Source organism: Microcebus murinus, unplaced genomic scaffold (genome assembly GCF_040939455.1).
Source record: "Microcebus murinus isolate Inina unplaced genomic scaffold, M.murinus_Inina_mat1.0 scaf013_hap2_Mmur4.0, whole genome shotgun sequence".
Lineage (NCBI taxonomy): Eukaryota > Metazoa > Chordata > Mammalia > Primates > Cheirogaleidae > Microcebus > Microcebus murinus.
Window position 1 is genome coordinate 341,281 of NW_027438959.1, and position 25,652 is coordinate 366,932.

The 25,652-nt window shown below is 63.0% G+C and overlaps 7 non-coding genes across 7 annotated transcripts; all 7 read left to right on the forward strand.

Annotated features, from left to right (window-relative positions):
- The first annotated feature begins 430 nt into the window (after nt 1–430).
- Nucleotides 431–549, forward strand: LOC142867071 (5S ribosomal RNA). Its single transcript, XR_012916802.1, has one exon. It is a non-coding gene; the product is annotated as a 5S ribosomal RNA (ribosomal RNA).
- A 3,784-nt stretch (nt 550–4,333) lies between these two features.
- Nucleotides 4,334–4,452, forward strand: LOC142867072 (5S ribosomal RNA). Its single transcript, XR_012916803.1, has one exon. It is a non-coding gene; the product is annotated as a 5S ribosomal RNA (ribosomal RNA).
- A 3,784-nt stretch (nt 4,453–8,236) lies between these two features.
- LOC142867073 (5S ribosomal RNA) lies at nt 8,237–8,355 on the forward strand. The gene has a single exon (XR_012916804.1). It is a non-coding gene; the product is annotated as a 5S ribosomal RNA (ribosomal RNA).
- Nucleotides 8,356–12,140: 3,785 nt separating this feature from the next.
- Nucleotides 12,141–12,259, forward strand: LOC142867074 (5S ribosomal RNA). Its single transcript, XR_012916805.1, has one exon. It is a non-coding gene; the product is annotated as a 5S ribosomal RNA (ribosomal RNA).
- A 3,785-nt stretch (nt 12,260–16,044) lies between these two features.
- Nucleotides 16,045–16,163, forward strand: LOC142867075 (5S ribosomal RNA). Its single transcript, XR_012916806.1, has one exon. It is a non-coding gene; the product is annotated as a 5S ribosomal RNA (ribosomal RNA).
- Nucleotides 16,164–19,947: 3,784 nt separating this feature from the next.
- LOC142867076 (5S ribosomal RNA) lies at nt 19,948–20,066 on the forward strand. Its single transcript, XR_012916807.1, has one exon. It is a non-coding gene; the product is annotated as a 5S ribosomal RNA (ribosomal RNA).
- Nucleotides 20,067–23,850: 3,784 nt separating this feature from the next.
- LOC142867077 (5S ribosomal RNA) lies at nt 23,851–23,969 on the forward strand. The gene has a single exon (XR_012916808.1). It is a non-coding gene; the product is annotated as a 5S ribosomal RNA (ribosomal RNA).
- The last annotated feature ends 1,683 nt before the right edge of the window (nt 23,970–25,652 follow it).

Consider the following 25,652-nt stretch of genomic DNA (forward strand, 5'->3'; position numbering starts at 1 on the left):
GGGGGCGCAGCTGAAAGGGGTTGTGGGGGAGGGCGGCCCCTGGCTGGGGTCAAAGGGCGAGCGTCCCGCGCCTGCGCAGTCAGCGGCAGCGACGCGCTGGGGGTGGGCAGCGGGTAGGTGAAGGAGGCCGGGCGAGGAGACGAGGGGGGCTGGGAGGGCTCCACCTTGGCGAGTCCAGCCGTGGAGGCGCATCTTGTGTGAGTGTGAGTGAGTGTGAGTGTGTGTGTGTGTGTATAGAGAGACAGCCCCCCACCCCGCCCCGCCCCGCCCCGCCCCGCCCATCACCCCCGTCCCTGGGAGCCAGCGGGACCCGGCCGGCGAACTCAACCAGCCCGGCCCGGCCCGGCGCGGGGCCTGGGGCGGGAGGCGGCGGCGGGGAAGCCCAGAGAGGCTCGGCTTCTCGAGCGGGGCAGGGGCGCCCTCCGCCGCCGTCTAGGGCCACACCACCCTGAACGCCCCCGATCTCGTCTGGTCTCGGAAGCTAAGCAGGGTCGGGCCTGGTTAGTACTTGGATGGGAGACCGCCTGGGAATACCGGGTGCCACAGGCTGCTGCTTTTTTTTTTTTTTTTCTTGCCTCTTGTTCTGTCCCCTTTCTGGGAGCGCGGCGGCGGCCCGGGGTGGGGGTCACCCCCACCCTCAGCGCCCGCGCGGTGCCTGGCGCCCCAGCCCGCACCGTGGGGCCTCCTCTTGTCCCAAGCCTCGACACCGCCGCCACGCGGCAGCATGCGTGGCATCTGGACCGTCAGGTCTCAGACCAAAGGTCTGCTCTGTGGGAACCGACACGCTGGAGGAAACCTTGAGAGTCTGAGAGGGGAGGGAGTTCCAGAAGAAGGCCAGGATGTCATTTTGAGGGAGTATGTGACCAGAACTCGTCCCGTTGATTTTGGGGTTCTATGGGCTACACGCAGGAAACTTTGGTGGTGGCACCTGATGTTGGGGGATCCGGAGTCACACCCAGACCTGCTCCACAGGCCTCCTTTTACTTTTCTCTTCGGATTCATTATTTTTAAAAAGTGTCTCTTACCTCTAGGATTGCATTTTCTTTTCTCTCTCTTTTCAAGCAGATGATGGGAGTACAAGTATTCAGGTGACATGTGTTGCCCGTGCCGCCCTCCCCCCTGTGTTCTTTTTTTTTTTTTTTTTTTGAGACAGAGTCTCGTTTTGCTGCCCAGGCTAGAGTGAGTGCCATGGCGTCAGCCTAGCTCACAGCAACCTCAATCTCCGGGCTCAAGCAATCCTGCTGCCTCAGCCTCCCGAGTAGTTGGGACTACAGGCATGCACCACCACGCCCGGCTGTGTTTTTCTATATATATTAGTTGGCCAATTAATTTCTTTCTATTTTTAGTAGAGACGGGGTCTCGCTCTTGCTCAGGCTGGTTTCGAACTCCTGACCTGGAGCAATCCGCCCGCCTCGGCCTCCCAGAGAGCTAGGATTACAGGCGTGAGCCACCGCGCCCGGCCCCCCCTGTGTTCTTATTCATATACCTCTCATGTTGTTCCAGCGTATTGTGGGGGTACCAATGTTAAGGTCGGGTGCCTTGCCCTCTCCAAGCCTCCCCCCTCGGGTCAGAGCTTCAAGTGCGCCCATCCCCCAGTCGGTGCGCACCCACCCCATGCCTAATGGATGTGTATGCCCCTCCCCTCCCCCCACCCGCCCGACACCCACCCGATGAAGGTGATTCCTCTCTGTCCACTTAGGCGTCCATCCGTTCGTACCAATTTGCTGGTGAGCGCGCTCACGTGGTGCTCGTGTGTCCATTCTTGGGATACTTGGTTTACTGGAACGGGTTCCAGCTCTGGCCAGGAGAACACGAGAGGCGCCCTCTCACCGCTGCTCCTCACAGCCGAATGGCACTCCGTGGTGTCCACGCGCCACATTTTATTGATGCACTCCTGGATGGATGGGCACTCGGGTCGCTTCCACGTCTTTGGGATTGTGAATTGTGCCCTAACTGTAACCCTAACCCTTACCCAGCCCGTCTCCTCTGCCCCTGCCTGACGCACTCCTCCCCGGCCAGGCCCGTCACTGTCCTGGGCCCCCGCCTGACCGGCTCCTCCCCGCCCGGCCGGTCACCGTCCTCTGCCCCTGCCTGACACGCTCCTTCCCGCCCGGCCTCTCACCGTCCTCGGCCCCTGCCTGACCGGCTCCTCCGTCGCCTGGGCCTTCCAAGGGCTTGGTGTGGATGCTGCTTCCAGGAAGCCCTCCAGAAACCCGGCAGCAGGGTGGCCGCAGCAGTCTCCAGCAGCCGTCCCTAAGTCGCGTGAGTGCGGGGGACGCGCCCCCGCTGTGCCGCGGGGGCCCAGCCTGGTGTCTTCCCTGAGGCCCTGCGGCTGCCGGCTGGGCTGCCGCTCCCCGCAAGGGGAGAGCCGCGGAGGTGGGGACCGCCTCCTGATGGGGACGTACACGCAGCTCTCCACGTCGGATTCCGGGGCTCTCTGTCCTGCCCGAAGGCCCAGCTGGCCTGCGGGTCCTTAGAGTGGCAAAAACCTCCGAAAACTGAGACTGAGGGTCCGGTGGGTGTCTGCACTTTTGTGCTGGGCACCCCAGGGAGGCCCGGGGGCTGGCTGGACAACGTGGTCTGCTGGGCGGTGGTGGGGGGGTTGGAGGAGCAACTGATGCCCTTTGCACTTTGGGTAGCAAGAGTCTGAGGTGTCTCTGAGCCCTGTGCCCTGTGGGGGCGGGGCGGGGGGGAGGAGGAGGAGGAGGAGGAGGAGGTGGGAAGGGCCGGGGCCTGCAGTCCTGTTCCCGGGGTGGCACGGCAAGTGGCTTCTTCCACAGGCTGCTTGGCCTGGGCTCCCTGCACCTGGGCCTTTGGAGGACCGGCCCTGTGCTTGCCAACACTTCCTGCAGGGACCCAGAGCTGGGAGGTGGCATCTCTCAGCCCTGGGTCGGGCAGAGCCCCAGCGGGCCATGCCCACAACCTCTCTCAGCACCGGTCCCCCAGAAGGCTCCTTTGGGACCAGGATTCTCTTGCGGTGACTCTTTAAGGTCTGGCCCCTGGATGGAGGGGCACCAGGAGTAGAGGAGCAGGAAGGGGAAGGGGGTGGCCATGCGAGGGGACACTTTGAGGCCAAGTCCCAGCTTCAGCCTGATCCTCCTGGGAACCCCGCTCTGAGACAAGGAGCCGGGCTTCGCATTCCCACAGCAGCCAGTCGTGGGCTGAGGACACCTGGGGCGTTGGGAACTCCCTGGCTTCTCCTGGGTTTAACGTCTAGAGCTGCTTGTGAATCGCGCCGCCACACACACCCGAGCGCAGGTGTCTTCCGCACAGACTGCGGGCCTCGCTCTTCTGAATGCCGCTAGCTCGCCACCCACCCACGGGTGAACCTGGTCAGGGTGCTTTCTCTCAGGGGCAGACTCTTTTCCGGGCGGGCTACCGGTGTCTCTGTTTGCTCGTTTCTTTCTTCCATTTCGGGAAAGTCTTCCTTGCTGGGTGTGGAAATCTCCTATGCCTTCCCTCGCCTATTCTGTCAGCTTTAAAATTCTCTTTCAGTTGCCACCCTCACAGATGGATTAGGAAACTCTTTCCGGTGCACTCATTAGTGAAATGACCTCCAGGAAGCTGGAATCCAATATCTAATGGCCGATTTTTAGCGAGTCCACACGCCAGGGTGGTCGGGGTCCAATGCAGCCCCGGCCAGGCCCAGGCCCCTTGGACTGGGCCACAGGAGGACACGGAGGAGGGTCCCGGCCCCCACGAAGCGGTGCCGGCAGTTCTCCACGGGCTTGGGCGTTTTCCAGAGGTAGGAGATGGAGGGGACTGATTTCTTCAGCGCCCCCCAAACCACGCCACCCCACCCCACCCATGGGACACATCCCCAGAGAGAGACGCCCCATACACTGGCTGTGCCCCAGCCCTGGCCCGGGGGAATAGGCGGCAGCCCACCCACAGGGCGAGGGGGGGGGCGCAGCTGAAAGGGGTTGTGGGGGAGGGCGGCCCCTGGCTGGGGTCAAAGGGCGAGCGTCCCGCGCCTGCGCAGTCAGCGGCAGCGACGCGCTGGGGGTGGGCAGCGGGTAGGTGAAGGAGGCCGGGCGAGGAGACGAGGGGGGCTGGGAGGGCTCCACCTTGGCGAGTCCAGCCGTGGAGGCGCATCTTGTGTGAGTGTGAGTGAGTGTGAGTGTGTGTGTGTGTGTATAGAGAGACAGCCCCCCACCCCGCCCCGCCCCGCCCCGCCCCGCCCATCACCCCCGTCCCTGGGAGCCAGCGGGACCCGGCCGGCGAACTCAACCAGCCCGGCCCGGCCCGGCGCGGGGCCTGGGGCGGGAGGCGGCGGCGGGGAAGCCCAGAGAGGCTCGGCTTCTCGAGCGGGGCAGGGGCGCCCTCCGCCGCCGTCTAGGGCCACACCACCCTGAACGCCCCCGATCTCGTCTGGTCTCGGAAGCTAAGCAGGGTCGGGCCTGGTTAGTACTTGGATGGGAGACCGCCTGGGAATACCGGGTGCCACAGGCTGCTGCTTTTTTTTTTTTTTTTCTTGCCTCTTGTTCTGTCCCCTTTCTGGGAGCGCGGCGGCGGCCCGGGGTGGGGGTCACCCCCACCCTCAGCGCCCGCGCGGTGCCTGGCGCCCCAGCCCGCACCGTGGGGCCTCCTCTTGTCCCAAGCCTCGACACCGCCGCCACGCGGCAGCATGCGTGGCATCTGGACCGTCAGGTCTCAGACCAAAGGTCTGCTCTGTGGGAACCGACACGCTGGAGGAAACCTTGAGAGTCTGAGAGGGGAGGGAGTTCCAGAAGAAGGCCAGGATGTCATTTTGAGGGAGTATGTGACCAGAACTCGTCCCGTTGATTTTGGGGTTCTATGGGCTACACGCAGGAAACTTTGGTGGTGGCACCTGATGTTGGGGGATCCGGAGTCACACCCAGACCTGCTCCACAGGCCTCCTTTTACTTTTCTCTTCGGATTCATTATTTTTAAAAAGTGTCTCTTACCTCTAGGATTGCATTTTCTTTTCTCTCTCTTTTCAAGCAGATGATGGGAGTACAAGTATTCAGGTGACATGTGTTGCCCGTGCCGCCCTCCCCCCTGTGTTCTTTTTTTTTTTTTTTTTTTGAGACAGAGTCTCGTTTTGCTGCCCAGGCTAGAGTGAGTGCCATGGCGTCAGCCTAGCTCACAGCAACCTCAATCTCCGGGCTCAAGCAATCCTGCTGCCTCAGCCTCCCGAGTAGTTGGGACTACAGGCATGCACCACCACGCCCGGCTGTGTTTTTCTATATATATTAGTTGGCCAATTAATTTCTTTCTATTTTTAGTAGAGACGGGGTCTCGCTCTTGCTCAGGCTGGTTTCGAACTCCTGACCTGGAGCAATCCGCCCGCCTCGGCCTCCCAGAGAGCTAGGATTACAGGCGTGAGCCACCGCGCCCGGCCCCCCCTGTGTTCTTATTCATATACCTCTCATGTTGTTCCAGCGTATTGTGGGGGTACCAATGTTAAGGTCGGGTGCCTTGCCCTCTCCAAGCCTCCCCCCTCGGGTCAGAGCTTCAAGTGCGCCCATCCCCCAGTCGGTGCGCACCCACCCCATGCCTAATGGATGTGTATGCCCCTCCCCTCCCCCCACCCGCCCGACACCCACCCGATGAAGGTGATTCCTCTCTGTCCACTTAGGCGTCCATCCGTTCGTACCAATTTGCTGGTGAGCGCGCTCACGTGGTGCTCGTGTGTCCATTCTTGGGATACTTGGTTTACTGGAACGGGTTCCAGCTCTGGCCAGGAGAACACGAGAGGCGCCCTCTCACCGCTGCTCCTCACAGCCGAATGGCACTCCGTGGTGTCCACGCGCCACATTTTATTGATGCACTCCTGGATGGATGGGCACTCGGGTCGCTTCCACGTCTTTGGGATTGTGAATTGTGCCCTAACTGTAACCCTAACCCTTACCCAGCCCGTCTCCTCTGCCCCTGCCTGACGCACTCCTCCCCGGCCAGGCCCGTCACTGTCCTGGGCCCCCGCCTGACCGGCTCCTCCCCGCCCGGCCGGTCACCGTCCTCTGCCCCTGCCTGACACGCTCCTTCCCGCCCGGCCTCTCACCGTCCTCGGCCCCTGCCTGACCGGCTCCTCCGTCGCCTGGGCCTTCCAAGGGCTTGGTGTGGATGCTGCTTCCAGGAAGCCCTCCAGAAACCCGGCAGCAGGGTGGCCGCAGCAGTCTCCAGCAGCCGTCCCTAAGTCGCGTGAGTGCGGGGGACGCGCCCCCGCTGTGCCGCGGGGGCCCAGCCTGGTGTCTTCCCTGAGGCCCTGCGGCTGCCGGCTGGGCTGCCGCTCCCCGCAAGGGGAGAGCCGCGGAGGTGGGGACCGCCTCCTGATGGGGACGTACACGCAGCTCTCCACGTCGGATTCCGGGGCTCTCTGTCCTGCCCGAAGGCCCAGCTGGCCTGCGGGTCCTTAGAGTGGCAAAAACCTCCGAAAACTGAGACTGAGGGTCCGGTGGGTGTCTGCACTTTTGTGCTGGGCACCCCAGGGAGGCCCGGGGGCTGGCTGGACAACGTGGTCTGCTGGGCGGTGGTGGGGGGGTTGGAGGAGCAACTGATGCCCTTTGCACTTTGGGTAGCAAGAGTCTGAGGTGTCTCTGAGCCCTGTGCCCTGTGGGGGCGGGGCGGGGGGGAGGAGGAGGAGGAGGAGGAGGAGGTGGGAAGGGCCGGGGCCTGCAGTCCTGTTCCCGGGGTGGCACGGCAAGTGGCTTCTTCCACAGGCTGCTTGGCCTGGGCTCCCTGCACCTGGGCCTTTGGAGGACCGGCCCTGTGCTTGCCAACACTTCCTGCAGGGACCCAGAGCTGGGAGGTGGCATCTCTCAGCCCTGGGTCGGGCAGAGCCCCAGCGGGCCATGCCCACAACCTCTCTCAGCACCGGTCCCCCAGAAGGCTCCTTTGGGACCAGGATTCTCTTGCGGTGACTCTTTAAGGTCTGGCCCCTGGATGGAGGGGCACCAGGAGTAGAGGAGCAGGAAGGGGAAGGGGGTGGCCATGCGAGGGGACACTTTGAGGCCAAGTCCCAGCTTCAGCCTGATCCTCCTGGGAACCCCGCTCTGAGACAAGGAGCCGGGCTTCGCATTCCCACAGCAGCCAGTCGTGGGCTGAGGACACCTGGGGCGTTGGGAACTCCCTGGCTTCTCCTGGGTTTAACGTCTAGAGCTGCTTGTGAATCGCGCCGCCACACACACCCGAGCGCAGGTGTCTTCCGCACAGACTGCGGGCCTCGCTCTTCTGAATGCCGCTAGCTCGCCACCCACCCACGGGTGAACCTGGTCAGGGTGCTTTCTCTCAGGGGCAGACTCTTTTCCGGGCGGGCTACCGGTGTCTCTGTTTGCTCGTTTCTTTCTTCCATTTCGGGACAGTCTTCCTTGCTGGGTGTGGAAATCTCCTATGCCTTCCCTCGCCTATTCTGTCAGCTTTAAAATTCTCTTTCAGTTGCCACCCTCACAGATGGATTAGGAAACTCTTTCCGGTGCACTCATTAGTGAAATGACCTCCAGGAAGCTGGAATCCAATATCTAATGGCCGATTTTTAGCGAGTCCACACGCCAGGGTGGTCGGGGTCCAATGCAGCCCCGGCCAGGCCCAGGCCCCTTGGACTGGGCCACAGGAGGACACGGAGGAGGGTCCCGGCCCCCACGAAGCGGTGCCGGCAGTTCTCCACGGGCTTGGGCGTTTTCCAGAGGTAGGAGATGGAGGGGACTGATTTCTTCAGCGCCCCCCAAACCACGCCACCCCACCCCACCCATGGGACACATCCCCAGAGAGAGACGCCCCATACACTGGCTGTGCCCCAGCCCTGGCCCGGGGGAATAGGCGGCAGCCCACCCACAGGGCGAGGGGGGGGGCGCAGCTGAAAGGGGTTGTGGGGGAGGGCGGCCCCTGGCTGGGGTCAAAGGGCGAGCGTCCCGCGCCTGCGCAGTCAGCGGCAGCGACGCGCTGGGGGTGGGCAGCGGGTAGGTGAAGGAGGCCGGGCGAGGAGACGAGGGGGGCTGGGAGGGCTCCACCTTGGCGAGTCCAGCCGTGGAGGCGCATCTTGTGTGAGTGTGAGTGAGTGTGAGTGTGTGTGTGTGTGTATAGAGAGACAGCCCCCCACCCCGCCCCGCCCCGCCCCGCCCCGCCCATCACCCCCGTCCCTGGGAGCCAGCGGGACCCGGCCGGCGAACTCAACCAGCCCGGCCCGGCCCGGCGCGGGGCCTGGGGCGGGAGGCGGCGGCGGGGAAGCCCAGAGAGGCTCGGCTTCTCGAGCGGGGCAGGGGCGCCCTCCGCCGCCGTCTAGGGCCACACCACCCTGAACGCCCCCGATCTCGTCTGGTCTCGGAAGCTAAGCAGGGTCGGGCCTGGTTAGTACTTGGATGGGAGACCGCCTGGGAATACCGGGTGCCACAGGCTGCTGCTTTTTTTTTTTTTTTTCTTGCCTCTTGTTCTGTCCCCTTTCTGGGAGCGCGGCGGCGGCCCGGGGTGGGGGTCACCCCCACCCTCAGCGCCCGCGCGGTGCCTGGCGCCCCAGCCCGCACCGTGGGGCCTCCTCTTGTCCCAAGCCTCGACACCGCCGCCACGCGGCAGCATGCGTGGCATCTGGACCGTCAGGTCTCAGACCAAAGGTCTGCTCTGTGGGAACCGACACGCTGGAGGAAACCTTGAGAGTCTGAGAGGGGAGGGAGTTCCAGAAGAAGGCCAGGATGTCATTTTGAGGGAGTATGTGACCAGAACTCGTCCCGTTGATTTTGGGGTTCTATGGGCTACACGCAGGAAACTTTGGTGGTGGCACCTGATGTTGGGGGATCCGGAGTCACACCCAGACCTGCTCCACAGGCCTCCTTTTACTTTTCTCTTCGGATTCATTATTTTTAAAAAGTGTCTCTTACCTCTAGGATTGCATTTTCTTTTCTCTCTCTTTTCAAGCAGATGATGGGAGTACAAGTATTCAGGTGACATGTGTTGCCCGTGCCGCCCTCCCCCCTGTGTTCTTTTTTTTTTTTTTTTTTTGAGACAGAGTCTCGTTTTGCTGCCCAGGCTAGAGTGAGTGCCATGGCGTCAGCCTAGCTCACAGCAACCTCAATCTCCGGGCTCAAGCAATCCTGCTGCCTCAGCCTCCCGAGTAGTTGGGACTACAGGCATGCACCACCACGCCCGGCTGTGTTTTTCTATATATATTAGTTGGCCAATTAATTTCTTTCTATTTTTAGTAGAGACGGGGTCTCGCTCTTGCTCAGGCTGGTTTCGAACTCCTGACCTGGAGCAATCCGCCCGCCTCGGCCTCCCAGAGAGCTAGGATTACAGGCGTGAGCCACCGCGCCCGGCCCCCCCTGTGTTCTTATTCATATACCTCTCATGTTGTTCCAGCGTATTGTGGGGGTACCAATGTTAAGGTCGGGTGCCTTGCCCTCTCCAAGCCTCCCCCCTCGGGTCAGAGCTTCAAGTGCGCCCATCCCCCAGTCGGTGCGCACCCACCCCATGCCTAATGGATGTGTATGCCCCTCCCCTCCCCCCACCCGCCCGACACCCACCCGATGAAGGTGATTCCTCTCTGTCCACTTAGGCGTCCATCCGTTCGTACCAATTTGCTGGTGAGCGCGCTCACGTGGTGCTCGTGTGTCCATTCTTGGGATACTTGGTTTACTGGAACGGGTTCCAGCTCTGGCCAGGAGAACACGAGAGGCGCCCTCTCACCGCTGCTCCTCACAGCCGAATGGCACTCCGTGGTGTCCACGCGCCACATTTTATTGATGCACTCCTGGATGGATGGGCACTCGGGTCGCTTCCACGTCTTTGGGATTGTGAATTGTGCCCTAACTGTAACCCTAACCCTTACCCAGCCCGTCTCCTCTGCCCCTGCCTGACGCACTCCTCCCCGGCCAGGCCCGTCACTGTCCTGGGCCCCCGCCTGACCGGCTCCTCCCCGCCCGGCCGGTCACCGTCCTCTGCCCCTGCCTGACACGCTCCTTCCCGCCCGGCCTCTCACCGTCCTCGGCCCCTGCCTGACCGGCTCCTCCGTCGCCTGGGCCTTCCAAGGGCTTGGTGTGGATGCTGCTTCCAGGAAGCCCTCCAGAAACCCGGCAGCAGGGTGGCCGCAGCAGTCTCCAGCAGCCGTCCCTAAGTCGCGTGAGTGCGGGGGACGTGCCCCCGCTGTGCCGCGGGGGCCCAGCCTGGTGTCTTCCCTGAGGCCCTGCGGCTGCCGGCTGGGCTGCCGCTCCCCGCAAGGGGAGAGCCGCGGAGGTGGGGACCGCCTCCTGATGGGGACGTACACGCAGCTCTCCACGTCGGATTCCGGGGCTCTCTGTCCTGCCCGAAGGCCCAGCTGGCCTGCGGGTCCTTAGAGTGGCAAAAACCTCCGAAAACTGAGACTGAGGGTCCGGTGGGTGTCTGCACTTTTGTGCTGGGCACCCCAGGGAGGCCCGGGGGCTGGCTGGACAACGTGGTCTGCTGGGCGGTGGTGGGGGGGTTGGAGGAGCAACTGATGCCCTTTGCACTTTGGGTAGCAAGAGTCTGAGGTGTCTCTGAGCCCTGTGCCCTGTGGGGGCGGGGCGGGGGGGAGGAGGAGGAGGAGGAGGAGGAGGTGGGAAGGGCCGGGGCCTGCAGTCCTGTTCCCGGGGTGGCACGGCAAGTGGCTTCTTCCACAGGCTGCTTGGCCTGGGCTCCCTGCACCTGGGCCTTTGGAGGACCGGCCCTGTGCTTGCCAACACTTCCTGCAGGGACCCAGAGCTGGGAGGTGGCATCTCTCAGCCCTGGGTCGGGCAGAGCCCCAGCGGGCCATGCCCACAACCTCTCTCAGCACCGGTCCCCCAGAAGGCTCCTTTGGGACCAGGATTCTCTTGCGGTGACTCTTTAAGGTCTGGCCCCTGGATGGAGGGGCACCAGGAGTAGAGGAGCAGGAAGGGGAAGGGGGTGGCCATGCGAGGGGACACTTTGAGGCCAAGTCCCAGCTTCAGCCTGATCCTCCTGGGAACCCCGCTCTGAGACAAGGAGCCGGGCTTCGCATTCCCACAGCAGCCAGTCGTGGGCTGAGGACACCTGGGGCGTTGGGAACTCCCTGGCTTCTCCTGGGTTTAACGTCTAGAGCTGCTTGTGAATCGCGCCGCCACACACACCCGAGCGCAGGTGTCTTCCGCACAGACTGCGGGCCTCGCTCTTCTGAATGCCGCTAGCTCGCCACCCACCCACGGGTGAACCTGGTCAGGGTGCTTTCTCTCAGGGGCAGACTCTTTTCCGGGCGGGCTACCGGTGTCTCTGTTTGCTCGTTTCTTTCTTCCATTTCGGGAAAGTCTTCCTTGCTGGGTGTGGAAATCTCCTATGCCTTCCCTCGCCTATTCTGTCAGCTTTAAAATTCTCTTTCAGTTGCCACCCTCACAGATGGATTAGGAAACTCTTTCCGGTGCACTCATTAGTGAAATGACCTCCAGGAAGCTGGAATCCAATATCTAATGGCCGATTTTTAGCGAGTCCACACGCCAGGGTGGTCGGGGTCCAATGCAGCCCCGGCCAGGCCCAGGCCCCTTGGACTGGGCCACAGGAGGACACGGAGGAGGGTCCCGGCCCCCACGAAGCGGTGCCGGCAGTTCTCCACGGGCTTGGGCGTTTTCCAGAGGTAGGAGATGGAGGGGACTGATTTCTTCAGCGCCCCCCAAACCACGCCACCCCACCCCACCCATGGGACACATCCCCAGAGAGAGACGCCCCATACACTGGCTGTGCCCCAGCCCTGGCCCGGGGGAATAGGCGGCAGCCCACCCACAGGGCGAGGGGGGGGGCGCAGCTGAAAGGGGTTGTGGGGGAGGGCGGCCCCTGGCTGGGGTCAAAGGGCGAGCGTCCCGCGCCTGCGCAGTCAGCGGCAGCGACGCGCTGGGGGTGGGCAGCGGGTAGGTGAAGGAGGCCGGGCGAGGAGACGAGGGGGGCTGGGAGGGCTCCACCTTGGCGAGTCCAGCCGTGGAGGCGCATCTTGTGTGAGTGTGAGTGAGTGTGAGTGTGTGTGTGTGTGTATAGAGAGACAGCCCCCCCACCCCGCCCCGCCCCGCCCCGCCCCGCCCATCACCCCCGTCCCTGGGAGCCAGCGGGACCCGGCCGGCGAACTCAACCAGCCCGGCCGGGCCCGGCGCGGGGCCTGGGGCGGGAGGCGGCGGCGGGGAAGCCCAGAGAGGCTCGGCTTCTCGAGCGGGGCAGGGGCGCCCTCCGCCGCCGTCTAGGGCCACACCACCCTGAACGCCCCCGATCTCGTCTGGTCTCGGAAGCTAAGCAGGGTCGGGCCTGGTTAGTACTTGGATGGGAGACCGCCTGGGAATACCGGGTGCCACAGGCTGCTGCTTTTTTTTTTTTTTTTCTTGCCTCTTGTTCTGTCCCCTTTCTGGGAGCGCGGCGGCGGCCCGGGGTGGGGGTCACCCCCACCCTCAGCGCCCGCGCGGTGCCTGGCGCCCCAGCCCGCACCGTGGGGCCTCCTCTTGTCCCAAGCCTCGACACCGCCGCCACGCGGCAGCATGCGTGGCATCTGGACCGTCAGGTCTCAGACCAAAGGTCTGCTCTGTGGGAACCGACACGCTGGAGGAAACCTTGAGAGTCTGAGAGGGGAGGGAGTTCCAGAAGAAGGCCAGGATGTCATTTTGAGGGAGTATGTGACCAGAACTCGTCCCGTTGATTTTGGGGTTCTATGGGCTACACGCAGGAAACTTTGGTGGTGGCACCTGATGTTGGGGGATCCGGAGTCACACCCAGACCTGCTCCACAGGCCTCCTTTTACTTTTCTCTTCGGATTCATTATTTTTAAAAAGTGTCTCTTACCTCTAGGATTGCATTTTCTTTTCTCTCTCTTTTCAAGCAGATGATGGGAGTACAAGTATTCAGGTGACATGTGTTGCCCGTGCCGCCCTCCCCCCTGTGTTCTTTTTTTTTTTTTTTTTTTGAGACAGAGTCTCGTTTTGCTGCCCAGGCTAGAGTGAGTGCCATGGCGTCAGCCTAGCTCACAGCAACCTCAATCTCCGGGCTCAAGCAATCCTGCTGCCTCAGCCTCCCGAGTAGTTGGGACTACAGGCATGCACCACCACGCCCGGCTGTGTTTTTCTATATATATTAGTTGGCCAATTAATTTCTTTCTATTTTTAGTAGAGACGGGGTCTCGCTCTTGCTCAGGCTGGTTTCGAACTCCTGACCTGGAGCAATCCGCCCGCCTCGGCCTCCCAGAGAGCTAGGATTACAGGCGTGAGCCACCGCGCCCGGCCCCCCCTGTGTTCTTATTCATATACCTCTCATGTTGTTCCAGCGTATTGTGGGGGTACCAATGTTAAGGTCGGGTGCCTTGCCCTCTCCAAGCCTCCCCCCTCGGGTCAGAGCTTCAAGTGCGCCCATCCCCCAGTCGGTGCGCACCCACCCCATGCCTAATGGATGTGTATGCCCCTCCCCTCCCCCCACCCGCCCGACACCCACCCGATGAAGGTGATTCCTCTCTGTCCACTTAGGCGTCCATCCGTTCGTACCAATTTGCTGGTGAGCGCGCTCACGTGGTGCTCGTGTGTCCATTCTTGGGATACTTGGTTTACTGGAACGGGTTCCAGCTCTGGCCAGGAGAACACGAGAGGCGCCCTCTCACCGCTGCTCCTCACAGCCGAATGGCACTCCGTGGTGTCCACGCGCCACATTTTATTGATGCACTCCTGGATGGATGGGCACTCGGGTCGCTTCCACGTCTTTGGGATTGTGAATTGTGCCCTAACTGTAACCCTAACCCTTACCCAGCCCGTCTCCTCTGCCCCTGCCTGACGCACTCCTCCCCGGCCAGGCCCGTCACTGTCCTGGGCCCCCGCCTGACCGGCTCCTCCCCGCCCGGCCGGTCACCGTCCTCTGCCCCTGCCTGACACGCTCCTTCCCGCCCGGCCTCTCACCGTCCTCGGCCCCTGCCTGACCGGCTCCTCCGTCGCCTGGGCCTTCCAAGGGCTTGGTGTGGATGCTGCTTCCAGGAAGCCCTCCAGAAACCCGGCAGCAGGGTGGCCGCAGCAGTCTCCAGCAGCCGTCCCTAAGTCGCGTGAGTGCGGGGGACGTGCCCCCGCTGTGCCGCGGGGGCCCAGCCTGGTGTCTTCCCTGAGGCCCTGCGGCTGCCGGCTGGGCTGCCGCTCCCCGCAAGGGGAGAGCCGCGGAGGTGGGGACCGCCTCCTGATGGGGACGTACACGCAGCTCTCCACGTCGGATTCCGGGGCTCTCTGTCCTGCCCGAAGGCCCAGCTGGCCTGCGGGTCCTTAGAGTGGCAAAAACCTCCGAAAACTGAGACTGAGGGTCCGGTGGGTGTCTGCACTTTTGTGCTGGGCACCCCAGGGAGGCCCGGGGGCTGGCTGGACAACGTGGTCTGCTGGGCGGTGGTGGGGGGGTTGGAGGAGCAACTGATGCCCTTTGCACTTTGGGTAGCAAGAGTCTGAGGTGTCTCTGAGCCCTGTGCCCTGTGGGGGCGGGGCGGGGGGGAGGAGGAGGAGGAGGAGGAGGAGGTGGGAAGGGCCGGGGCCTGCAGTCCTGTTCCCGGGGTGGCACGGCAAGTGGCTTCTTCCACAGGCTGCTTGGCCTGGGCTCCCTGCACCTGGGCCTTTGGAGGACCGGCCCTGTGCTTGCCAACACTTCCTGCAGGGACCCAGAGCTGGGAGGTGGCATCTCTCAGCCCTGGGTCGGGCAGAGCCCCAGCGGGCCATGCCCACAACCTCTCTCAGCACCGGTCCCCCAGAAGGCTCCTTTGGGACCAGGATTCTCTTGCGGTGACTCTTTAAGGTCTGGCCCCTGGATGGAGGGGCACCAGGAGTAGAGGAGCAGGAAGGGGAAGGGGGTGGCCATGCGAGGGGACACTTTGAGGCCAAGTCCCAGCTTCAGCCTGATCCTCCTGGGAACCCCGCTCTGAGACAAGGAGCCGGGCTTCGCATTCCCACAGCAGCCAGTCGTGGGCTGAGGACACCTGGGGCGTTGGGAACTCCCTGGCTTCTCCTGGGTTTAACGTCTAGAGCTGCTTGTGAATCGCGCCGCCACACACACCCGAGCGCACGTGTCTTCCGCACAGACTGCGGGCCTCGCTCTTCTGAATGCCGCTAGCTCGCCACCCACCCACGGGTGAACCCGGTCAGGGTGCTTTCTCTCAGGGGCAGACTCTTTTCCGGGCGGGCTACCGGTGTCTCTGTTTGCTCGTTTCTTTCTTCCATTTCGGGAAAGTCTTCCTTGCTGGGTGTGGAAATCTCCTATGCCTTCCCTCGCCTATTCTGTCAGCTTTAAAATTCTCTTTCAGTTGCCACCCTCACAGATGGATTAGGAAACTCTTTCCGGTGCACTCATTAGTGAAATGACCTCCAGGAAGCTGGAATCCAATATCTAATGGCCGATTTTTAGCGAGTCCACACGCCAGGGTGGTCGGGGTCCAATGCAGCCCCGGCCAGGCCCAGGCCCCTTGGACTGGGCCACAGGAGGACACGGAGGAGGGTCCCGGCCCCCACGAAGCGGTGCCGGCAGTTCTCCACGGGCTTGGGCGTTTTCCAGAGGTAGGAGATGGAGGGGACTGATTTCTTCAGCGCCCCCCAAACCACGCCACCCCACCCCACCCATGGGACACATCCCCAGAGAGAGACGCCCCATACACTGGCTGTGCCCCAGCCCTGGCCCGGGGGAATAGGCGGCAGCCCACCCACAGGGCGAGGGGGGGGGGCGCAGCTGAAAGGGGTTGTGGGGGAGGGCGGCCCCTGGCTGGGGTCAAAGGGCGAGCGTCCCGCGCCTGCGCAGTCAGCGGCAGCGACGCGCTGGGGGTGGGCAGCGGGTAGGTGAAGGAGGCCGGGCGAGGAGACGAGGGGGGCTGGGAGGGCTCCACCTTGGCGAGTCCAGCCGTGGAGGCGCATCTTGTGTGAGTGTGAGTGAGTGTGAGTGTGTGTGTGTGTGTATAGAGAGACAGCCCCCCACCCCGCCCCGCCCCGCCCCGCCCCGCCCATCACCCCCGTCCCTGGGAGCCAGCGGGACCCGGCCGGCGAACTCAACCAGCCCGGCCCGGCCCGGCGCGGGGCCTGGGGCGGGAGGCGGCGGCGGGGAAGCCCAGAGAGGCTCGGCTTCTCGAGCGGGGCAGGGGCGCCCTCCGCCGCCGTCTAGGGCCACACCACCCTGAACGCCCCCGATCTCGTCTGGTCTCGGAAGCTAAGCAGGGTCGGGCCTGGTTAGTACTTGGATGGGAGACCGCCTGGGAATACCGGGTGCCACAGGCTGCTGCTTTTTTTTTTTTTTTTCTTGCCTCTTGTTCTGTCCCCTTTCTGGGAGCGCGGCGGCGGCCCGGGGTGGGGGTCACCCCCACCCTCAGCGCCCGCGCGGTGCCTGGCGCCCCAGCCCGCACCGTGGGGCCTCCTCTTGTCCCAAGCCTCGACACCGCCGCCACGCGGCAGCATGCGTGGCATCTGGACCGTCAGGTCTCAGACCAAAGGTCTGCTCTGTGGGAACCGACACGCTGGAGGAAACCTTGAGAGTCTGAGAGGGGAGGGAGTTCCAGAAGAAGGCCAGGATGTCATTTTGAGGGAGTATGTGACCAGAACTCGTCCCGTTGATTTTGGGGTTCTATGGGCTACACGCAGGAAACTTTGGTGGTGGCACCTGATGTTGGGGGATCCGGAGTCACACCCAGACCTGCTCCACAGGCCTCCTTTTACTTTTCTCTTCGGATTCATTATTTTTAAAAAGTGTCTCTTACCTCTAGGATTGCATTTTCTTTTCTCTCTCTTTTCAAGCAGATGATGGGAGTACAAGTATTCAGGTGACATGTGTTGCCCGTGCCGCCCTCCCCCCTGTGTTCTTTTTTTTTTTTTTTTTTTGAGACAGAGTCTCGTTTTGCTGCCCAGGCTAGAGTGAGTGCCATGGCGTCAGCCTAGCTCACAGCAACCTCAATCTCCGGGCTCAAGCAATCCTGCTGCCTCAGCCTCCCGAGTAGTTGGGACTACAGGCATGCACCACCACGCCCGGCTGTGTTTTTCTATATATATTAGTTGGCCAATTAATTTCTTTCTATTTTTAGTAGAGACGGGGTCTCGCTCTTGCTCAGGCTGGTTTCGAACTCCTGACCTGGAGCAATCCGCCCGCCTCGGCCTCCCAGAGAGCTAGGATTACAGGCGTGAGCCACCGCGCCCGGCCCCCCCTGTGTTCTTATTCATATACCTCTCATGTTGTTCCAGCGTATTGTGGGGGTACCAATGTTAAGGTCGGGTGCCTTGCCCTCTCCAAGCCTCCCCCCTCGGGTCAGAGCTTCAAGTGCGCCCATCCCCCAGTCGGTGCGCACCCACCCCATGCCTAATGGATGTGTATGCCCCTCCCCTCCCCCCACCCGCCCGACACCCACCCGATGAAGGTGATTCCTCTCTGTCCACTTAGGCGTCCATCCGTTCGTACCAATTTGCTGGTGAGCGCGCTCACGTGGTGCTCGTGTGTCCATTCTTGGGATACTTGGTTTACTGGAACGGGTTCCAGCTCTGGCCAGGAGAACACGAGAGGCGCCCTCTCACCGCTGCTCCTCACAGCCGAATGGCACTCCGTGGTGTCCACGCGCCACATTTTATTGATGCACTCCTGGATGGATGGGCACTCGGGTCGCTTCCACGTCTTTGGGATTGTGAATTGTGCCCTAACTGTAACCCTAACCCTTACCCAGCCCGTCTCCTCTGCCCCTGCCTGACGCACTCCTCCCCGGCCAGGCCCGTCACTGTCCTGGGCCCCCGCCTGACCGGCTCCTCCCCGCCCGGCCGGTCACCGTCCTCTGCCCCTGCCTGACACGCTCCTTCCCGCCCGGCCTCTCACCGTCCTCGGCCCCTGCCTGACCGGCTCCTCCGTCGCCTGGGCCTTCCAAGGGCTTGGTGTGGATGCTGCTTCCAGGAAGCCCTCCAGAAACCCGGCAGCAGGGTGGCCGCAGCAGTCTCCAGCAGCCGTCCCTAAGTCGCGTGAGTGCGGGGGACGCGCCCCCGCTGTGCCGCGGGGGCCCAGCCTGGTGTCTTCCCTGAGGCCCTGCGGCTGCCGGCTGGGCTGCCGCTCCCCGCAAGGGGAGAGCCGCGGAGGTGGGGACCGCCTCCTGATGGGGACGTACACGCAGCTCTCCACGTCGGATTCCGGGGCTCTCTGTCCTGCCCGAAGGCCCAGCTGGCCTGCGGGTCCTTAGAGTGGCAAAAACCTCCGAAAACTGAGACTGAGGGTCCGGTGGGTGTCTGCACTTTTGTGCTGGGCACCCCAGGGAGGCCCGGGGGCTGGCTGGACAACGTGGTCTGCTGGGCGGTGGTGGGGGGGTTGGAGGAGCAACTGATGCCCTTTGCACTTTGGGTAGCAAGAGTCTGAGGTGTCTCTGAGCCCTGTGCCCTGTGGGGGCGGGGCGGGGGGGAGGAGGAGGAGGAGGAGGAGGAGGTGGGAAGGGCCGGGGCCTGCAGTCCTGTTCCCGGGGTGGCACGGCAAGTGGCTTCTTCCACAGGCTGCTTGGCCTGGGCTCCCTGCACCTGGGCCTTTGGAGGACCGGCCCTGTGCTTGCCAACACTTCCTGCAGGGACCCAGAGCTGGGAGGTGGCATCTCTCAGCCCTGGGTCGGGCAGAGCCCCAGCGGGCCATGCCCACAACCTCTCTCAGCACCGGTCCCCCAGAAGGCTCCTTTGGGACCAGGATTCTCTTGCGGTGACTCTTTAAGGTCTGGCCCCTGGATGGAGGGGCACCAGGAGTAGAGGAGCAGGAAGGGGAAGGGGGTGGCCATGCGAGGGGACACTTTGAGGCCAAGTCCCAGCTTCAGCCTGATCCTCCTGGGAACCCCGCTCTGAGACAAGGAGCCGGGCTTCGCATTCCCACAGCAGCCAGTCGTGGGCTGAGGACACCTGGGGCGTTGGGAACTCCCTGGCTTCTCCTGGGTTTAACGTCTAGAGCTGCTTGGGAATCGCGCCGCCACACACACCCGAGCGCAGGTGTCTTCCGCACAGACTGCGGGCCTCGCTCTTCTGAATGCCGCTAGCTCGCCACCCACCCACGGGTGAACCTGGTCAGGGTGCTTTCTCTCAGGGGCAGACTCTTTTCCGGGCGGGCTACCGGTGTCTCTGTTTGCTCGTTTCTTTCTTCCATTTCGGGACAGTCTTCCTTGCTGGGTGTGGAAATCTCCTATGCCTTCCCTCGCCTATTCTGTCAGCTTTAAAATTCTCTTTCAGTTGCCACCCTCACAGATGGATTAGGAAACTCTTTCCGGTGCACTCATTAGTGAAATGACCTCCAGGAAGCTGGAATCCAATATCTAATGGCCGATTTTTAGCGAGTCCACACGCCAGGGTGGTCGGGGTCCAATGCAGCCCCGGCCAGGCCCAGGCCCCTTGGACTGGGCCACAGGAGGACACGGAGGAGGGTCCCGGCCCCCACGAAGCGGTGCCGGCAGTTCTCCACGGGCTTGGGCGTTTTCCAGAGGTAGGAGATGGAGGGGACTGATTTCTTCAGCGCCCCCCAAACCACGCCACCCCACCCCACCCATGGGACACATCCCCAGAGAGAGACGCCCCATACACTGGCTGTGCCCCAGCCCTGGCCCGGGGGAATAGGCGGCAGCCCACCCACAGGGCGAGGGGGGGGGCGCAGCTGAAAGGGGTTGTGGGGGAGGGCGGCCCCTGGCTGGGGTCAAAGGGCGAGCGTCCCGCGCCTGCGCAGTCAGCGGCAGCGACGCGCTGGGGGTGGGCAGCGGGTAGGTGAAGGAGGCCGGGCGAGGAGACGAGGGGGGCTGGGAGGGCTCCACCTTGGCGAGTCCAGCCGTGGAGGCGCATCTTGTGTGAGTGTGAGTGAGTGTGAGTGTGTGTGTGTGTGTATAGAGAGACAGCCCCCCACCCCGCCCCGCCCCGCCCCGCCCCGCCCATCACCCCCGTCCCTGGGAGCCAGCGGGACCCGGCCGGCGAACTCAACCAGCCCGGCCCGGCCCGGCGCGGGGCCTGGGGCGGGAGGCGGCGGCGGGGAAGCCCAGAGAGGCTCGGCTTCTCGAGCGGGGCAGGGGCGCCCTCCGCCGCCGTCTAGGGCCACACCACCCTGAACGCCCCCGATCTCGTCTGGTCTCGGAAGCTAAGCAGGGTCGGGCCTGGTTAGTACTTGGATGGGAGACCGCCTGGGAATACCGGGTGCCACAGGCTGCTGCTTTTTTTTTTTTTTTTCTTGCCTCTTGTTCTGTCCCCTTTCTGGGAGCGCGGCGGCGGCCCGGGGTGGGGGTCACCCCCACCCTCAGCGCCCGCGCGGTGCCTGGCGCCCCAGCCCGCACCGTGGGGCCTCCTCTTGTCCCAAGCCTCGACACCGCCGCCACGCGGCAGCATGCGTGGCATCTGGACCGTCAGGTCTCAGACCAAAGGTCTGCTCTGTGGGAACCGACACGCTGGAGGAAACCTTGAGAGTCTGAGAGGGGAGGGAGTTCCAGAAGAAGGCCAGGATGTCATTTTGAGGGAGTATGTGACCAGAACTCGTCCCGTTGATTTTGGGGTTCTATGGGCTACACGCAGGAAACTTTGGTGGTGGCACCTGATGTTGGGGGATCCGGAGTCACACCCAGACCTGCTCCACAGGCCTCCTTTTACTTTTCTCTTCGGATTCATTATTTTTAAAAAGTGTCTCTTACCTCTAGGATTGCATTTTCTTTTCTCTCTCTTTTCAAGCAGATGATGGGAGTACAAGTATTCAGGTGACATGTGTTGCCCGTGCCGCCCTCCCCCCTGTGTTCTTTTTTTTTTTTTTTTTTTGAGACAGAGTCTCGTTTTGCTGCCCAGGCTAGAGTGAGTGCCATGGCGTCAGCCTAGCTCACAGCAACCTCAATCTCCGGGCTCAAGCAATCCTGCTGCCTCAGCCTCCCGAGTAGTTGGGACTACAGGCATGCACCACCACGCCCGGCTGTGTTTTTCTATATATATTAGTTGGCCAATTAATTTCTTTCTATTTTTAGTAGAGACGGGGTCTCGCTCTTGCTCAGGCTGGTTTCGAACTCCTGACCTGGAGCAATCCGCCCGCCTCGGCCTCCCAGAGAGCTAGGATTACAGGCGTGAGCCACCGCGCCCGGCCCCCCCTGTGTTCTTATTCATATACCTCTCATGTTGTTCCAGCGTATTGTGGGGGTACCAATGTTAAGGTCGGGTGCCTTGCCCTCTCCAAGCCTCCCCCCTCGGGTCAGAGCTTCAAGTGCGCCCATCCCCCAGTCGGTGCGCACCCACCCCATGCCTAATGGATGTGTATGCCCCTCCCCTCCCCCCACCCGCCCGACACCCACCCGATGAAGGTGATTCCTCTCTGTCCACTTAGGCGTCCATCCGTTCGTACCAATTTGCTGGTGAGCGCGCTCACGTGGTGCTCGTGTGTCCATTCTTGGGATACTTGGTTTACTGGAACGGGTTCCAGCTCTGGCCAGGAGAACACGAGAGGCGCCCTCTCACCGCTGCTCCTCACAGCCGAATGGCACTCCGTGGTGTCCACGCGCCACATTTTATTGATGCACTCCTGGATGGATGGGCACTGGGGTCGCTTCCACGTCTTTGGGATTGTGAATTGTGCCCTAACTGTAACCCTAACCCTTACCCAGCCCGTCTCCTCTGCCCCTGCCTGACGCACTCCTCCCCGGCCAGGCCCGTCACTGTCCTGGGCCCCCGCCTGACCGGCTCCTCCCCGCCCGGCCGGTCACCGTCCTCTGCCCCTGCCTGACACGCTCCTTCCCGCCCGGCCTCTCACCGTCCTCGGCCCCTGCCTGACCGGCTCCTCCGTCGCCTGGGCCTTCCAAGGGCTTGGTGTGGATGCTGCTTCCAGGAAGCCCTCCAGAAACCCGGCAGCAGGGTGGCCGCAGCAGTCTCCAGCAGCCGTCCCTAAGTCGCGTGAGTGCGGGGGACGCGCCCCCGCTGTGCCGCGGGGGCCCAGCCTGGTGTCTTCCCTGAGGCCCTGCGGCTGCCGGCTGGGCTGCCGCTCCCCGCAAGGGGAGAGCCGCGGAGGTGGGGACCGCCTCCTGATGGGGACGTACACGCAGCTCTCCACGTCGGATTCCGGGGCTCTCTGTCCTGCCCGAAGGCCCAGCTGGCCTGCGGGTCCTTAGAGTGGCAAAAACCTCCGAAAACTGAGACTGAGGGTCCGGTGGGTGTCTGCACTTTTGTGCTGGGCACCCCAGGGAGGCCCGGGGGCTGGCTGGACAACGTGGTCTGCTGGGCGGTGGTGGGGGGGTTGGAGGAGCAACTGATGCCCTTTGCACTTTGGGTAGCAAGAGTCTGAGGTGTCTCTGAGCCCTGTGCCCTGTGGGGGCGGGGCGGGGGGGAGGAGGAGGAGGAGGAGGAGGAGGTGGGAAGGGCCGGGGCCTGCAGTCCTGTTCCCGGGGTGGCACGGCAAGTGGCTTCTTCCACAGGCTGCTTGGCCTGGGCTCCCTGCACCTGGGCCTTTGGAGGACCGGCCCTGTGCTTGCCAACACTTCCTGCAGGGACCCAGAGCTGGGAGGTGGCATCTCTCAGCCCTGGGTCGGGCAGAGCCCCAGCGGGCCATGCCCACAACCTCTCTCAGCACCGGTCCCCCAGAAGGCTCCTTTGGGACCAGGATTCTCTTGCGGTGACTCTTTAAGGTCTGGCCCCTGGATGGAGGGGCACCAGGAGTAGAGGAGCAGGAAGGGGAAGGGGGTGGCCATGCGAGGGGACACTTTGAGGCCAAGTCCCAGCTTCAGCCTGATCCTCCTGGGAACCCCGCTCTGAGACAAGGAGCCGGGCTTCGCATTCCCACAGCAGCCAGTCGTGGGCTGAGGACACCTGGGGCGTTGGGAACTCCCTGGCTTCTCCTGGGTTTAACGTCTAGAGCTGCTTGTGAATCGCGCCGCCACACACACCCGAGCGCAGGTGTCTTCCGCACAGACTGCGGGCCTCGCTCTTCTGAATGCCGCTAGCTCGCCACCCACCCACGGGTGAACCTGGTCAGGGTGCTTTCTCTCAGGGGCAGACTCTTTTCCGGGCGGGCTACCGGTGTCTCTGTTTGCTCGTTTCTTTCTTCCATTTCGGGAAAGTCTTCCTTGCTGGGTGTGGAAATCTCCTATGCCTTCCCTCGCCTATTCTGTCAGCTTTAAAATTCTCTTTCAGTTGCCACCCTCACAGATGGATTAGGAAACTCTTTCCGGTGCACTCATTAGTGAAATGACCTCCAGGAAGCTGGAATCCAATATCTAATGGCCGATTTTTAGCGAGTCCACACGCCAGGGTGGTCGGGGTCCAATGCAGCCCCGGCCAGGCCCAGGCCCCTTGGACTGGGCCACAGGAGGACACGGAGGAGGGTCCCGGCCCCCACGAAGCGGTGCCGGCAGTTCTCCACGGGCTTGGGCGTTTTCCAGAGGTAGGAGATGGAGGGGACTGATTTCTTCAGCGCCCCCCAAACCACGCCACCCCACCCCACCCATGGGACACATCCCCAGAGAGAGACGCCCCATACACTGGCTGTGCCCCAGCCCTGGCCCGGGGGAATAGGCGGCAGCCCACCCACAGGGCGAGGGGGGGGGCGCAGCTGAAAGGGGTTGTGGGGGAGGGCGGCCCCTGGCTGGGGTCAAAGGGCGAGCGTCCCGCGCCTGCGCAGTCAGCGGCAGCGACGCGCTGGGGGTGGGCAGCGGGTAGGTGAAGGAGGCCGGGCGAGGAGACGAGGGGGGCTGGGAGGGCTCCACCTTGGCGAGTCCAGCCGTGGAGGCGCATCTTGTGTGAGTGTGAGTGAGTGTGAGTGTGTGTGTGTGTGTATAGAGAGACAGCCCCCCACCCCGCCCCGCCCCGCCCCGCCCCGCCCATCACCCCCGTCCCTGGGAGCCAGCGGGACCCGGCCGGCGAACTCAACCAGCCCGGCCCGGCCCGGCGCGGGGCCTGGGGCGGGAGGCGGCGGCGGGGAAGCCCAGAGAGGCTCGGCTTCTCGAGCGGGGCAGGGGCGCCCTCCGCCGCCGTCTAGGGCCACACCACCCTGAACGCCCCCGATCTCGTCTGGTCTCGGAAGCTAAGCAGGGTCGGGCCTGGTTAGTACTTGGATGGGAGACCGCCTGGGAATACCGGGTGCCACAGGCTGCTGCTTTTTTTTTTTTTTTTCTTGCCTCTTGTTCTGTCCCCTTTCTGGGAGCGCGGCGGCGGCCCGGGGTGGGGGTCACCCCCACCCTCAGCGCCCGCGCGGTGCCTGGCGCCCCAGCCCGCACCGTGGGGCCTCCTCTTGTCCCAAGCCTCGACACCGCCGCCACGCGGCAGCATGCGTGGCATCTGGACTGTCAGGTCTCAGACCAAAGGTCTGCTCTGTGGGAACCGACACGCTGGAGGAAACCTTGAGAGTCTGAGAGGGGAGGGAGTTCCAGAAGAAGGCCAGGATGTCATTTTGAGGGAGTATGTGACCAGAACTCGTCCCGTTGATTTTGGGGTTCTATGGGCTACACGCAGGAAACTTTGGTGGTGGCACCTGATGTTGGGGGATCCGGAGTCACACCCAGACCTGCTCCACAGGCCTCCTTTTACTTTTCTCTTCGGATTCATTATTTTTAAAAAGTGTCTCTTACCTCTAGGATTGCATTTTCTTTTCTCTCTCTTTTCAAGCAGATGATGGGAGTACAAGTATTCAGGTGACATGTGTTGCCCGTGCCGCCCTCCCCCCTGTGTTCTTTTTTTTTTTTTTTTTTTGAGACAGAGTCTCGTTTTGCTGCCCAGGCTAGAGTGAGTGCCATGGCGTCAGCCTAGCTCACAGCAACCTCAATCTCCGGGCTCAAGCAATCCTGCTGCCTCAGCCTCCCGAGTAGTTGGGACTACAGGCATGCACCACCACGCCCGGCTGTGTTTTTCTATATATATTAGTTGGCCAATTAATTTCTTTCTATTTTTAGTAGAGACGGGGTCTCGCTCTTGCTCAGGCTGGTTTCGAACTCCTGACCTGGAGCAATCCGCCCGCCTCGGCCTCCCAGAGAGCTAGGATTACAGGCGTGAGCCACCGCGCCCGGCCCCCCCTGTGTTCTTATTCATATACCTCTCATGTTGTTCCAGCGTATTGTGGGGGTACCAATGTTAAGGTCGGGTGCCTTGCCCTCTCCAAGCCTCCCCCCTCGGGTCAGAGCTTCAAGTGCGCCCATCCCCCAGTCGGTGCGCACCCACCCCATGCCTAATGGATGTGTATGCCCCTCCCCTCCCCCCACCCGCCCGACACCCACCCGATGAAGGTGATTCCTCTCTGTCCACTTAGGCGTCCATCCGTTCGTACCAATTTGCTGGTGAGCGCGCTCACGTGGTGCTCGTGTGTCCATTCTTGGGATACTTGGTTTACTGGAACGGGTTCCAGCTCTGGCCAGGAGAACACGAGAGGCGCCCTCTCACCGCTGCTCCTCACAGCCGAATGGCACTCCGTGGTGTCCACGCGCCACATTTTATTGATGCACTCCTGGATGGATGGGCACTCGGGTCGCTTCCACGTCTTTGGGATTGTGAATTGTGCCCTAACTGTAACCCTAACCCTTACCCAGCCCGTCTCCTCTGCCCCTGCCTGACGCACTCCTCCCCGGCCAGGCCCGTCACTGTCCTGGGCCCCCGCCTGACCGGCTCCTCCCCGCCCGGCCGGTCACCGTCCTCTGCCCCTGCCTGACACGCTCCTTCCCGCCCGGCCTCTCACCGTCCTCGGCCCCTGCCTGACCGGCTCCTCCGTCGCCTGGGCCTTCCAAGGGCTTGGTGTGGATGCTGCTTCCAGGAAGCCCTCCAGAAACCCGGCAGCAGGGTGGCCGC